The 14,478-nt window shown below is 44.8% G+C and overlaps 1 protein-coding gene across 1 annotated transcript in view; it reads right to left on the bottom strand.

The window, feature by feature from the left end:
• Positions 1 to 14,478, bottom strand: part of LOC139278344 (calcium-transporting ATPase type 2C member 2-like) — a 111,090-nt gene that overhangs the window by 81,554 nt on the left and 15,058 nt on the right. The window lies entirely within an intron of this gene.

Below are 14,478 nucleotides of genomic sequence, written 5' to 3'. Positions count from 1 at the left end.
TATCTGCACTGAATTGAAATGCAAATTCTCCCTCATTCACTCAATCTGTTCAAAAAGCAGGATATTGCTGCATCCCATGGAGGAAAGGGATAACGCATCCAAGGACACTCGAGATACTTGCACCATGTAGAGTCATATGATCTTCTCCCACGCTGCTTGATAAACACTCCATTCTGCACAATATACAGATCAATTTCCCATTTCAAAATAGTTCACACTGTCATCTGCCACTTTATTGGTTAGAACATAAGCATTAGGAGCAGGAATAGGTTACTTGGCCTCTTGAGCCTGCTCCGCCATTCAATAAGATCATGGCTGATCTTCTACCTCGACTCCACTTTCCTGCACTATCCCAATATCCCTAGATTCCCTTAATATCCAAAAATATATTGATCTCTGTCTTGAATATACTCAAAGACTGAGCCTCCACAGCTCTCTTGGGTAGAGAATTCCAAAGATTCACAACCCTCTGCGTGAAGAAATTCCTTCTCATCTCAGTCCCAAATGACCGACCCCTTATTCTGAGACTATGACCACTGGTTCTAGACTATCCAGCCAGAGGAAACATCATCCCTGCAGCTACCCGGTTAAGCCCTGTAAGAATTTTGTATGTTTCAATGAGATCACCTCTCCTTCTTCTCAACTCGAGAGAATATAGGCCTAGTCTACTCAAACTCTCCTCATAGGACAATCCCCCCATCCGAGAAATTAGTCTGGTGAACCTTCATTGCACATTTGGTTATTACAGTCTTAGATTCATAGAATGTAGAAGGGTAGTGCATAATGGATTGTTGTGATATACAACTGTATTTTATGTTATATTTTGCATCATCTAAAGAAGTTTCCTTTTGTACTTGCTTAATTGCATTTCTTTAAAACAAATGCAACTGCGAGAACACATGCTTGTGCTCTGTTCTTTATCATTCGCAACAGGATAACTTCTGATTAAAATATACGAGTAATGCTTTTGAACTGTCAGACTAGGAACAATGTTCTTTCTAATTTTGGGGGGCGCTGCATGGCCCCTTTAAGGGGCTGCATGTGCCATTCAAATCACATGGCATGCGCGGTTTTGGCATTGAAAAGCTGGCTGCGCGGGTTCCTTGGAGCACGGCGCAGTTGCGCAGCTTACAGGGAATGTTGGCTAGGACCCACAAATTGGTAATCCTAATTAGATAGGAAGTTTTTTTCGGCCTTAATGTTAAATCTCTAACTCCTTCGTTTCGATGAAAGGTCATCGATCTAAAACATCAACTATGTTTCTCTCGCCACATATGCTGCCTAAACTGCTGAGTAATTCCAACATTTTCGGTTTTTATTTCAAATTTGCAGGGCTATGGGGAAACGGTGGGGGAGGGGGGAGTGGGATTAGCTGAAGTGCTCTTGCAGAGAGTCGGCACGGGCTCAATGGGCCAAATGATCTCCTTCTGTGCTGTAACTATTCTATGATAGTATGAATTATAAAATGTATAAATATGAACTGAAAGGAGAAATTAGGAAGGTTGGGGGATAATGAAAGTCAGATGGTCAACATAAAAGGAAATAGCAAGGGCTTTTATAAGTATGCCGTAGTAAAAGGATAATCAAAAAGATGATAGGACATCTTGTACTGGGCAGTGAAGGAATGGTGGAAACGCTTAATAAGTATTTTCCAATTAGTTTTACAGAGGAAAGTTGAAAGTAGCCAAGGAGGATGTGGAAGAACCATCACTAGAGACAAGTATTCAAAAGGACTCTGCACTAAAATAAAATTAATTAAACTAAAAATAGAAATGTCACCAGAACCAAATGGTATGCCTCTTTTAATACAAACACATAAGGAGGCACTGGGTTGCCCTAGTATCATCAAATCAAAAGGAAATCTAATAAAAGTGCCCTCATTTTAGAGGGGCACAACTAATCGAAGCCCAAAATCATAAAAAAACAAAGCAAACATATCAAATTAAACAATGATATTTACATAGGATATACGGCACAGAAACAGACCATTTGGCCAAACCAGTCCATGCCAGCATTTATGCTCCACTTGAGCCTCCTCCCATCTTTCCTCATCTAAATCTATCAGCATAACCCTCTATTCCCTTCTCCCTCATATGCTTGTCTAGTCTCCCCTTAAATGCATCTATACTATTCACTTCAGGCACTCCTTGTGGTAGCGAGTACCACATTTTCACCACTCTTTGGGCCCGACTTTGGTGGACCGCCCAATTCTCGGCGGTCTTGCAGTGTTCGGTCAATCTTCACCGCCCGGTACCGCTGGGGTGGACTGCTGGCAACATTGGTCTGGGCGGTCCTGAGCAGTGCGTCAGCGGAGTGCAACGGATGGTCTGCTCCAATGGTGCAGGGCAAGTTGTCTGGGACTCGGGACTTTTCAGGACCAGAGTTCTGCGCGCCCACACGTGCTCTTCCATCGACCTCCATTCCTTCCCCCCCCGCCCGAAAAGAGCAATCCAGAGGCCAGAGACTGGCGACGTTGGATCGCAGATAAGTGTCTCCAGGTACATTTAGATTTTTAATTGTTTTGTGCAGCGTTATTGATTTATTTATAATACTTAGATAAATAAATAAATAACCAAACAAATATATCTATCTTTGTATTTTTCTGGGGGCGGGGGAATAGATCTCTCTGGGAGGAGGGGGGGAGGGGGGTGGAGTGGGAGGAACATTTTATTTACACAACGCCGACATACCATCGCCATAAAACCACCTTTTTTCAGACGGTGTGCAGCTCCGGTGGTATGCTACCAATGTCAGACTTTGGGCGGTCTGTAGGGTGTTCTGTGTGGGCGGACAGTATGCATACTGCCCGGCGGTATGTCGCTGATGAATTTCCCGCTGGGCGGTATGTAGGTACTTTTTGATCAATTTTGCGATTTTGGGCAGTATGTCGGCGATCCGCGGGTGGTATGTCCACGAATTTCAGCCCCTATGGATAAAGAAGTTTCTTCTGAATTCCCTATTGGATTTCTTGGTGACTATCTTATATTGATGGCATCTAGTCATGCTCTTCCTCATAAGTTGAAACATTCTCTGTGTCCACTCTATCAAAACCTTTCATAATTTTAAAGACCTCTATTAGGTCACCCCTCAGCCTTCTTTTTGAGCGAAGAGAGACCCAGCCTGTTCATCCTTTCCTGATATGTATATTCTCGCAATTCTGTCATCAATGGCCACTATACACTCCAATCCCAGTTAACGAAAGGCCAGATGATATGCATTTCAGAATACTGAAGGCTGTTGGGAAAGATATGATGGAGCGACAAACTTTCCAAAAATCTTCGAAAGTACCACTGTGTCAAAGGACTAAAGAGCATCATTGTTACACTTACATTCAAGAAAGGTGAAACGGAATTGCCAGGAAATCATAGGTCATGTATTTTGCTCCAGTTATGGAGTTTCAGAGTTCACAATACAGGATGAAATTCATGGGCATGATTTAACATAAATATTCCTGACATAACTACAGTGAAAAACAATTAATTGGTTGTGAGGTGATTTACAATGTCCCGGGGACTTGAAAGGTGCTAATGAATTGCAAATGTTTTCTTTCAATGGCAAAACAGTCTGGACTAATTTACTTGAAGAATTAACTAGAACAGGAAAGGTAGGGAAGAAGAAAATTGGGGTTTTCCACATGGAGGCTTTATTAGAGCATGGAATGATTTACCACAAATGGCTATTAAGGCTTAGACTATATTGCTAAAAAGGGAATTGGATCAGTATTCAAAAAGAAAGCATTATAAACCAATGCAGAGAAGAGCAGGGAAATGGGATTAGAAGCAGAAAACTCTAAATAAACTGCTAGCGCCAGCATGACGGCTAAATTACTTCCTTCCGTTCTGTAAATTTGATGATTCTGTGAACATCAATGGTTAAAGATAAAGTAAGTGCTCATTACTTCAATAAATTGAGTAAAGCCAAGATCTTTGGAACTTAAATTCTGAAGAAATTTAAATGTCTGTTTATACAAGCTTGTGATCAAGAGTTTTCTTTTAGATATAGCAATTATATGAATACCACAATATTTAGGAGAAGGTCAAGAGTTTTTAATCTGTCCATCTGCTGTTAAAATGCCACAACGTTTCCTCCCCCCACTCCTCTGCTTATGCCACTTTATATAAAATAATCTCTTTAATTGATCACCTTCATTGGATGTAAAGCACTTTAGGATGTCCAGTGGTCGTGAAAGGCGCTATATAAATGTAAGTCTTTTTAAAAATGTGGCAACTGTGTGTGCCTACAACCAACACACTTTGGTGGTGCACGAATAGTTTTGGAAGAATGCAGAGCACATTTCGTGAAATATCAGTGGTCCCATTTTCTGTAAAACCACAGGCGTAATTTCAGAGAGGGGTGAAATGGTCCTTGTTGCATCCATTTTCCAGGCAGAAAATACATGCAAATAGGTCCAATTTAGGGGGCCAACCTCTCCCACCTGAAACATATCCGATACCATATTGGTTCGAGCACTGTAGAGATGTCCCTGGCAGTCACCAAAAATAGATATTATTGGCACGTTCATGGGCCCTAATGCCTGTTTTAGGACCCAAACCAGAAATTGGTTTATCCTGAACGCAGCAGGCTTTGGGCCTGCCGAGTTTAGAATTATGCGATCGACATGCAGTCCATTCAGTGGACCGCTTAAAGTGACTACTGGAGGCCACCACCAAATAGTGAAGTTTATAAAAAAATACTTACTTGGAAGTGGAGCGGGGATGAGCAGGAGTGCTTCTCCCAACTCCACATTAAAGCTGTGGGCCGATTCCGGCCACCTTTCACCTCCATCCCGGACTCACCCAAGGCATTCTGTCTGGCTGAATTCATTCCCCATGTCTCACTAGCGACCAGCATTCTGCCACTGGCACTGCCAGTGGGGCCCGCAGCTCACCAGTGTAATACTAATGAGGTCGGAGGGTCGATTTGCCGTGGTCCTGCCATCATCCTCATTAGTCATGTGCCATGGGCATGGAGATCTGACGTTGGAGCCAGGATTGGCGGGGATCTGGACAGTGGTTTACAGGTAACTTAGCCTTTTACTGCGGGTGATCTGGAGGGTTGGCTTCCCTGAGTGCAGCCAATGAAGGGCAAACCAATGTGGCAGCAGGGACCTCAAGCAGGCTTTAGGCCCCTTATTTGTGTATACTGAGGGCCTAATGCCTGCTTGAGGCATGTGTATGGGACACCTTGTTTGTCCTTAACCAATATGTGCACGCGCCTCCTGCCCGCCATTTTGGGGACTTTGGGCGTAGCATCTAAACAATCCAACAATTTTTAGGCTAATGGTTTTATTATATTCAAGACTGGAACACAAATTAGGCAGTTTAATAATCAGCCTGTAAATTTAAATTGAAACTTACATATAAACATTAGAATCATAGAATCATAGAACGATACATCACAGAAGGAGGCCATTCGGCCCATGGTGCCTGTGCTGGCTCTTTGGTAGAGCTATCCAATTAGTCCCACTCCCCTGCTCTTTCCCCATAGGCCTGTAACTTTTTTCCTTCAAGTATTTATCCAGTTCCCCTTTGAAAGTTATTATTTGAATCTGCTTCCACCACCCTTTCAGGCAGTGCATTCCAGATCACATCAACTCGCTGCGCAATTATTTTTTTGCTCATGTCGCCTGTCTCTTTTGCCAATCACCTTAAATCTGTGGTCACCGACCCTTCTGAAACAGGAAGCAGTTTCTCTTTATTTACTCTATCAAAACCATTCATGATTTTGAACACCTCTAGCAAATTTCCTCTTAACTTTCTCTGCTCTAAAGACAACAACCCCAGCTTCTGAATGACTCCACTTATAGCATTATCACTTTCTACCAGAGTCAGCAGCAGGCAAAAAAAAACACACCTTGTTCACTAGAAAAAAAAACTGTGTTTCTTCTGCACAAACCAATACAATCTGGAAGACCATAAGACGATAAAATCAGTTGGGAAGAATTGTGTGCCATTTAGCAGAATACTCTATGATCTCCATTAGTACAGGTTTCAATGCTTCTAAAGAGGAACAGTTGTAAAATAATTCTGATCAAGGCTCACAAGGAACTGTACGTATATATTCTTTAAAAGAAAATAAAGACTTGCATTTATATAGTGTCTTGCATGACCACCAGACATTCCAAAGTGCTTAACAGTCAATAAAGTAGTTTTTGAAGTGTAGTCACTATTGTAATGTAGGAAACACAGCAAATTTCACACAGCAAGCTCCCACTAATAGCAATGTCATAATGACCAGATAATCTGTTTTTGTTATGTTGATTGAGGGATAAATATTGGCCAGGACACCGGGATAACTCCGCTGCTCTTCTTTGAAAGTGCCAAGCGATCTTTTACGTACACTTGAGAGAACAGAAGGTGCCTCGGTTTAACGTCTTATCCAAAAGACGGCCCCGTCTGACAGTGCAGCACTCCCTCAGTACTACACTGGAGTATCAGCCTAGATTTCTGTGCTCAAGTCTCTGGAGTGGGACCTGAACCCACAACCTTCTGACTCAGAGGTGAAACTGCTACCCACTGAGCCACAACTGACATATTTTATTTATGTTTAAAAATATATAAAAGTTAGTGCATCCAATCACCTCCGCCCCCACGAAAAAAAATGTAAAAGCTGAAAATTCTTGTACTTCTGCAATCCTGCTTTTAAAAAGATGGAGAAATGGTGCATGACTGACCTGTAACAAACACTAGTTTATTAGCATCTAACAGCAACTCAAGCACTTAGTATATTATATTTGCGATTAATTTTCTTATTTTCCTCTCCACCTGCTAAACAGTTCAGGCCTGAAATCTTAGATTAAAATCAAATTTTAACATATTTGTTCTCAGGATGTGGTCAATGCTGGCAAAGCTGCATTTATTGAACATCCCTAGTGGCCCCAAGAAGGTAGTAGTGGTGCTGGGCCTTCTACTCGAATCGCTGTAGTCCCTGTGCAGATGATGCTCCAACAATTGTCTTCAGTAGGGAATTCCAGGATTTCTATCCAGCAACAATGCAGGAATGGTGGTATACGTCCAACTCAGGATGGCATGTGACTTGGAGTCATGGACTTCTTTGTCACTACAATTGAGAGCATCCATTCAGCTGCCTCTGCCACTTCCCTGCCTTCCCCAACCCCACCGGGCCTAACTTCATCTAAGGAAGCCCCCTGCCCTAGCCATGAACTCACATCTTTCTCTAGTTTCTCCCCTATCTGAGCTCATCATATCCATGAGACACACCTCCTGCTCCCTCTGCCCTTTTCCTACCAAACTGTTGATTACCCAACTTCCCTTCCTGGTCCCCATGTTATCTGATATCGTTAACGTTTCTCTCTGCTCAGGTACTATCCCCCTCTCCTTCAAATCTACGGTCATTACCCCTCTCAAAAAAAACCCCGTCCTATCTCCAACCTCCCTTTCCTCTCCAAAGTCCTTGAACGTGATGTGGCCTCCCAAATCCGTACCCATCTTTCCCAGAACTCTCTGTTTGAATCCCTCCAATTAAGTTTCCACCCCGGCCACAGTACCGAAAACAGTTCTTATCAAAGTCACACAAAAGATCCTATGTGACTGTAACAGTGGTAAACTATCCCTCCTCACCCTTCTCAACCTGTCTGCAGCCATTGACATGGTTGACCACATGAACTTCCTCTAATGCCTCTCCATCATCGACCAGCTGGATGGGACTGAACTTGCCTGGTTCCATTCTTATCTATCCAGTTCCACCTAGAGAATTACCAGCAATGGCTTTCCTTCCCGTTGCCGCACCATTACCTCTGGTGTCCCCAAGGATCTATCCTTGGCCCCCTCCTATTTCTCATCGATATGCTGCCCCTCGATGACATCATCCAAAAACACAGCGTCAGTTTCCACATGTACACGGATGACACCCAGCTCTACCTCACCACGACTTCTCTCGAACCCTCCACTGTCTCTAAATTGTCTAACTATTTGTCTGACATCCAGAAATTTCCCCCAACTAAATATTGGGAAGACTGGAGCCATGTCTTCAGTCCGCACCACAAGCTCCTTTCCCTAGCCTCCGATTCCATCCCTCTCCCTGGCAACTGTCTGAGGCTAAACCAGACTGTTCGCAACCTTGGTGTCATATCTGATCCAGAGATGAGCTTCTGACCACATATCCACGCCTTCACTAAGACCATCTATTTCCACTATTCCAATGCACTCCTGGCCGGCCTCCTACCTTCCACCCTCGGTAAACTTGAGGTCATCCAAACCTTTGCTGTCCATGTCCCCAAAACTTTGCTGTCCACGTCCCTCGCAACAAGTACTGTTCACCTATCGCCCTTGTGCTCATTGACCTACTTTGGCTCTGGGTTAAGGAAAGCCTCAATTTTAAAATGTTCACTCTCTTTTTCAAATCCCTACATGACTTCGCCTCTCCCCATCTCTAACCTCCTCCAGCCCTACACCCCTCAGATATCTGCTCTTCTCCAATTCTGGCCTCTTCTGCACCCCAGATTTCCTGGCTTCCATCTATACCTTTAGCTGTCAAAGCCCCAAGCTCTGGAATTCCCTCCCTTAACCTCTCCGACTCCATTTCCTCCTTTGAGAAGCTCCTTAAAATCTACCTCTTTTTCATCTGCCCAATATTTTCTTATGTAGCTCAGTGTCAAATGTTGCTTAATAACACTCCTGTGAAGCACCTTGGGAAGTTTTACTACATTAAAAGGAACTATATAAATGCAAGTTGTTACTTGTGGTCTCATGAATGAATTAGCTCATTGGTAGAAGCCTTGGGGCTGAAGACTGCTGTCAAAATAAGCTTGGTGAGTTGCTGCGATGCATACTGTACATAGAGGCTGCATTGTGCCTGTGCTGGAAGGTGTGGATATGGAGTCCAGTGGCATGGCCAACGATCAAGCAGCTGCTCTCTCCTGAATGGTGCCAAGTTTCTCCATTATTGTTCCAGCTGCATCGCATCTGGGCAAGTGGCGAGCATTCCATCCCTCTCCTGACTCAAGCTTCATAAGAACATAAGAAGTAGGAGCAGGCGTAGGCCATACCGCTCCTCGAGCCTGCTCCACCATTCAGTAAGATCATGGCTGATCTCATCTTTGCTTCAACTCCATTTCCTGCCCATTCCCCATAACCCTTTACGCCCCTATAGTTCAAGAATCTGTCTACCTCAGCCTTGAATATATTCAATGACCTAGCTCTGTGGGGGTAGAGGATTCCAAAGATTCATGACCATCTGAGAGAAGAAATTCCTCCTCATGCCAACCCTTATTCTGAAACTATGCCCCCAGTTCTAGATTCCTCGACAAGAGGAAACATCCTCTCTGCATCCACCCTATCAAGCCCTCTCAGAATCTTGCATGTTTCAATAAGACCACCTCTCATTCTTCTAAATTCCAATGAGGACAGGCCCAACCTGCACAATCTTTCCTCATAAGACAACCCCTTCATCCCAGGAATCAATCTCGTGAACCTTCTCTGAACTGCCTCCAATACAAGTATATCTTAAATAAGGAGACCAGAACTGTACAGTTGTAGCAAGACTTCACTACTTTTATACTCCATTCCTAAATGGTGAGTAAGCTTTGAGGGGTTCACAGAGCATTCTGGTTCCATCCTGCTCTTGTCGCCAGTGTTACTATGGCTGATCCAGTTAAGCTTCTGGTCAATAGTGACTTTTTAAGGAGATGGACAGTCTTGGACTCAGTGTTGGTGGTATTGCTGAAGGTCAGAGGGAGGTGGTTTGGTGGTTTCTTATTGGAGATGATTCATTGCCTGGCACTTGTGTAGCTCAAATGTTACCTGCCACTTTTTGGCATCAGCCTGGGTGTTGTCCAGGTCCTGCTCTAGCCTGGCAATGGCTTCATTATCAGAGCATGTGAAAGGAGCTGAACAATGTAGAATTGCCAGCCCCACGACTGATCTTGTGACTGAGGGAAGGTAATTGATGAAGCAGAGAGAAGCCACCATCTCAGCACAACCCCAGCCCGGCACAAGGTAGAAAAGGCCATCCGTCAGCTGAACAACAATAAGGCATCAGGAGCAGATGGAATACCTGCCGAAGCACTAAAACATGGTGGAGAAGCACTATTGGCGCGAGTACTTTGTTATATTCAGAATAAACTCACAGGATTATATCGCAAGCTCAAACTGTTGTGACCTTAGTCTCTTTATTCAGACTTGAGTGAGGAAGCAGCATGGTGAATCACCTTTTATACCTGCTTGCCCCAGGGTGCACAGGTGACCCTTAGGTCTCCCACAGGTGTGCCCCCTAGTAGCAAGTCTTACATTTGGGTAAGGTCTACATACATACATAACATCCTTGACCTCATTTCTCTTATCTGGAAGGAGGAGAGCATGTCAGGAGATCTCAGAGACGCCGTAATCGTGACCATCTTCAACAAAGGTGACAAGTCTGACTGCGGTAACTACAGAGGAGCTTCCCTGCTGTCAGCCACAAGGAAAGTAATTGCAAAAATGCTCCTCAATCGCCTTCTCCCAATGGCTGAAGAGCTCCTCCCAAAGTCGCAATGTGGATTCTGCCCACTAAGGGGCAAAACAGACATGATCTTCACCACTTGGCAATTACAAGAGAATTGCAGGGAATAGCACCAGCCCTTGTACATGGCTTTCTTTGACCTCACAAAGGCCGTTGACACTGTCAACCGTGAGGGATTATGGAGCGTCCTCCTCAGTTTCGGCTACCCTCAAAGGTTTGTCACCATCCGCCGCCTGCTCCACGATGACAATGCAAGCCATGATCCTGACCAACGGACCCAATTCATGTCTGGACCAGGGTCAAGCAAGGCTGCATCAACACTCTTCTCAAATTTCCTTGCTGCAATGCTCCACCTCACCCTCAGCAAGCTCCCCGCTGGTGTGGAGCTAAATTACAGGACAAACAGGAATCTGTTCAACCTCCGCCACCTCCAGGCCAGATGCAAGGTCATCCCATCCTCTGTCATTGAAATACAGTATGCAGACGATGCTTGGGTGTGCGCACACTCGGGAGGCTGAATTCCAAGCCATCGTCAACACCTTCATTGAAGCATACAAGAGCATGGGCCTTACACTAAACATCTATAAGACAAAAGGTCCTCTACCAATCTGACCCCGCCACACAGCACTGCCCCTCGTTTATCAAAATCCACGACAAGGCCTTGGACAACGTGGATCATTTTCCATACCTCGGGAGCCTACTGTCAACAAGGGCAGACAGACATCAACGACGAGGTCCAACATCGCCTTCAGTGTGCCGGTGCAACCTTCGGTCGCCTGAGGAACAGTGTTTGAAGACCAGGACCTCAAACCCGTCACCAAGCTTATGGTCTACAGGGCAGTAGTGATACCCGCCCTCCTATATGGCTCAGAGACGTGGACTATGTACAGTAGACACCTCAAAATGCTGGAGAAGTACCACCAGCGCTGCCTCCACAAGATCCTGCAAATCTTGGCAGGATAGAGCGCACCAACATCAATCTTCTTACTCAGGCCAACATTCCCAGCATCGAAGCATTGACCATGCTCGATCAGCTCCGTTGGGTGGGTCACATCGTCCATATGCCTGACACGAAACTCGCAAAGCAAGTGCTCTACTCAGAGCTTTGATACGGCAAGCGAGCCCCTGGGGGGGGGGCGGGGGGGTTGTGCAGAGAAAACGCTTCAAGGACACCCTCAAGCCTCCTTGAAAAAGTGCAACATCCCAACGACACCTGGAAATCCCTGGCCCAACACCGCCCAAAGTGGAGGAAGAGCATCCGGGAAGGCGCTGAGCACCTCAAGTCTCATCGCCGAGAACAGGCTAAAGCCAAGCGTAGACAGCGGAAGGAGCGTGAGGCAACCCAGGCACCCCACCCACCAGTTCCTTCAGCCACCGTCTGCCCCAGCTGTGACAGAGACTGTGGGTCCCGCATTGGACTCTTCAGTCACCTGAGAACTCATTTTTAGTGTGGAAGCAAGTCATCCTCGACTCCGAGGGACTGCCTAAGATGAAGCAGCTGAAGATGGTTGGGCCAAGGACATTGCCCTGGGCCTCCAACAACCACAGCCATCTTTGATAGACCCACATTGATCTCAGTTTTGCTAGGGCTCCTTGGTGCCATATAAAGTCAGACAATGCCTTGGTGTAAGAGGGAGTTACTCTCACTTCTCTGGCTTTCTGCTCATGTCCATGCTTGGATCAAAACTGATAAGGTCCAGAGCCAAGTGATTCTAGTGGAACCCAAACAGAGAGCCAGCAAGCAAGCTATTGGTGAATAGGTATTGCTTGATGAGTCCTGTCATTTTGTTCATGAGAACATAAGAACATAAGAATTAGGAACAGGAGTAGGCCATCTAGCCCCTCGAGCCTGCTCCGCCATTCAAAAAGATCATGGCTGATCCACTTACCCGCCAACTCCCCATAACCCTTAATTCCCTTATTGGTTAAAAATCTATCTATCTGTGATTTAAATACATTCAATGAGCTAGTCTCAACTGCTTCCTTGGGCAGAGAATTCCACAGATTCACAACCCTCTGGGAGAAGAAATTCCTTCTCAACTCGGTTTTAAATTGGCTCCCCCGTATTTTGAGGCTGTGCCCCCTAGTTCTAGTCTCCCCGACCAGTGAAAACAACCTCTCCGCCTCTATCTTGTCAATCCCTTTCATTATTTTAAATGTTTCTATAAGATCACCCCTCATCCTTCTGAACTCCAACGAGTAAAGGCCCAGTCTACTCAATCTATCATCATAAGGTAATCCCCTCATCTCCGGAATCAGCCGAGTGAATCGTCTCTGTACCCACTCCAAGGCTAGTATATCCTTCCTTAAGTAAGGTGACCAAAACTGCACGCAGTACTCCAGGTGCGGCCTCACCAATACCCTGTACAGTTGCAGCAGGATCTCCCTGCTTTTGTACTCCATCCCTCTCGCAATGAAGGCCAACATTCCATTCGCCTTCCTGATTACCTGCTGCACCTGCAAACTAACTTTTTGGGATTCATGCACAAGGACCCCCAGGTCCCTCTGCACCGCAGCATGTTGTAATTTCTCCCCATTCAAATAATATTCCCTTTTACTGTTTTTTTTTCCCCCAAGGTGGATGACCTCACATTTTCCGACATTGTATTCCATCTGCCAAACCTTCGCCCAATCACTTAACCTATCTAAATCTCTTTGCAGCTTCTCTGTGTCCTCTACACAACCCGCTTTCCCACTAATCTTTGTGTCATCTGCAAATTTTGTTACACTGCACTCTGTCCCCTCTTCCAGGTCATCTATGTATATTGTAAACAGTTGTGGTCCAAGCACCGATCACTGTGGCACACCACTAACCACCGATTTCCAACCCGGAAAGGACCCATTTATCCCGACTCTCTGCTTTCTGTTAGCCAGCCAATTCTCGATCCATGCTAATACATTTCCTCTGACTCCGCGTACCTTTATCTTCTGCAGTAACCTTTTGTGTGGCACCTTATCGAGTGCCTTTTGGAAATCTAAATACACCACATCCATCGGTACACCTCTATCCGCCATGCTCGTTATATCCTCAAAGAATTCCAGTAAATTAATTAAACATGATTTCCCCTTCATGAATCCATGTTGCGTCTGCTTGATTGCACTATTCCTATCTAGATGTCCCGCTATTTCTTCCTTAATGATAGCATCAAGCATTTTCCCCACTACAGATTTTAAACTAACCGGCCTATAGTTACCTGCCTTTTGTCTGCCCCCTTTTTTAAACAGAGGCGTTACATTAGCTGCTTTCCAATCCACTGGTACCTCCCCAGAGTCCAGAGAATTTTGGTAGATTATAACGAATGCATCTGCTATAACTTCCGCCATCTCTTTTAATACCCTGGGATGCATTTCATCAGGACATGGGGACTTGTCTACCTTGAGTCCCATTAGCCTGTCCAGCACTACCTCCCTAGTGACTGTCTCAAGGTCCTCACTTCCCATATTCCCGTGACCAGCAATTTTTGGCATGGTTTTTGTGTCTTCCACTGTGAAGACCAAAGCAAAATAATTGTTTAAGGTCTCAGCCATTTCCACATTTCCCATTATTAAATCCCCCTTCTCATCTTCTAAGGGACCAACATTTACTTTAGTCACCCTCTTCCATTTTATATATTGGTAAAAGCTTTTACTATCTGTTTTTATGTTTTGCGCAAGTTTACTTTTGTAATCTATCTTTCCTTTCTTTATTGCTTTCTTAGTCATTCTTTGCTGTCGTTTAAAATTTTCCCACTCTTCTATTTTCCCACTAACCTTAGCCACCTTATACGCATTAGTTTTTAATTTGATTCACTCCTTTATTTCCTTGGTTATCCACGGCTGGTTATCCCTTCTCTTACCGCCCTTCTTTTTCACTGGAATATATTTTTGTTGAGCACTTTGAAAGAGCTCCTTAAAAGTCCTCCACTTTTCCTCAATTGTGCCACCGTTTAGTCTGTGTTCCCAGTCTACTTTAGCCAACTCTGCCCTCATCCCACTGTAGTCCCCTTTGTTTAAGCATAGTATGCTCGTTTGAGACACTAC

This window comes from Pristiophorus japonicus, chromosome 13 (assembly GCF_044704955.1).
Source record: "Pristiophorus japonicus isolate sPriJap1 chromosome 13, sPriJap1.hap1, whole genome shotgun sequence".
Taxonomy (NCBI): Eukaryota; Metazoa; Chordata; class Chondrichthyes; family Pristiophoridae; genus Pristiophorus; species Pristiophorus japonicus.
This window is presented reverse-complemented; position numbering and strand designations above follow the sequence as displayed.